The 1,581-nt window shown below is 40.0% G+C and overlaps 1 protein-coding gene across 1 annotated transcript in view; it reads right to left on the bottom strand.

The window, feature by feature from the left end:
- Positions 1–104, bottom strand: part of MNX1 (motor neuron and pancreas homeobox 1) — a 30,929-nt gene extending 30,825 nt beyond the window's left edge. Inside the window, exon 1 of the mRNA XM_040352703.1 lies at positions 1–104. This exon is cut by the window's left edge and continues 713 nt beyond it. The gene's annotated coding sequence lies outside the window, so the exon portion shown is untranslated.
- Positions 105–1,581: the final 1,477 nt, after the last annotated feature.

The following is a 1,581-nucleotide window of genomic DNA, read 5'->3' as shown; positions in this document are numbered from 1 at the left end:
TACTGCATGACTCTCCACACTTCAAGGCCCGGCTGGCCTGGCTATTGGTCACCTCCAGCCCGATGTGTGATTGGTGGACACAGGCTGCTGGGCGGGGGGGTGTGGTCACTACTCACATCCTCTCCTGTCAATGAATGGAGAAGAAGAGAATAGATGGGCAGACAGGGGCCACAGTCACGTGGTACAATCAACACAAACCCCCAACATACAGAGATCCAAATATTAATAGAATAAGACACCCAAGGATAGATAGATAGATAGATAGATAGATAGATAGATAGATAGATAGATAGATAGATAGATAGATAGATAGATAGATAGATAGAGAGAGATATATAGATAGATAGATAGATAGATAGATAGATAGATAGATAGATAGATAGATAGATAGATAGACAGACAGACAGACAGACAGACAGACAGACAGATAGATAGATAGATAGATAGATAGATAGATAGATAGATAGATAGATATACAGATCTATAGAGATATATAGATAGATAGATAGATAGATAGATAGATAGATAGATAGATAGATAGATAGATAGATAGATAGATAGATAGATAGAGATCAATCTGTGAACATATATAGATAGATAGATAGATAGATAGATAGATAGATAGACAGACATATAGATAGATAGAGATCAATATGTGAACATATGCAGATAGATAGATAGATAGATAGATAGATAGATAGATAGATAGATAGATAGATAGATAGATAGATAGAGATCAATATGTGAACATATGCAGATAGATATGAAATAGAGATACAAGTTGTGAAAGAAAGAAGAAAATAAATGAAAAGAAAAGAGTGGAAAGAATACATACATAAGGTGAGAAAAAAAATAAGAGACAGATCGATAAATAGGAAAAAGAAATGAATTACATTATTAGATAGAAAACAGAACGAACGATTGATTACTATGTACTGTGGAGGCCGATTCTCTGTCTGTGGGTATGGGTGACGATCTTTGTTTTCGTTTAAATTATGTTTATCTAAGAAAAACAAACGAGAGAGAGAAGAAATAAAAGGAAAGAAAGAGAAAGACAGAAATAAAGAAAGACAAAAAAAGAAAGAAAGAAAAAATGATATTGTAGAACACAAAACTTACTAATAAAACAGTGCAGAAGGTGGCACAGCTGGCACTATGAAGGGGAGCACACTGATTTCTGGAACTATGGAGGAGAGAACACTGACTGCTGGCACTGTGGAGGAGAGAACACTGACTGCTGGCACTGTGGAGGAGAGAACACTGACTGCTGGCACTGTGGAGGAGAGAACACTGACTGCTGGCACTGTGGAGGGAAGCACACTGACTGCTGGCACTTTGGAGGGAAGCACACTGACTGCTGGCACTGTGGAGGGAAGCACACTGACTGCTGGCACTGTGGAGGGAAGCACACTGACTGCTGGCACTGTGGAGGGAAGCACACTGACTGCTGGCACTGTGGAGGGAAGCACACTGACTGCTGGCACTGTGGAGGGAATCACACTGATTTCTGGCACTTTGGAGGGGAGAACACTGATTGCTGGCACTGTGGAGGCGAGAACGTTGCGTGCCAGTACTATGGGG

This window comes from Rana temporaria, chromosome 5 (genome assembly GCF_905171775.1).
Source record: "Rana temporaria chromosome 5, aRanTem1.1, whole genome shotgun sequence".
Lineage (NCBI taxonomy): Eukaryota > Metazoa > Chordata > Amphibia > Anura > Ranidae > Rana > Rana temporaria.
The sequence above is the reverse complement of the archived record's forward strand: the minus strand, read 5'-3'. Positions and strand labels throughout refer to the sequence as shown.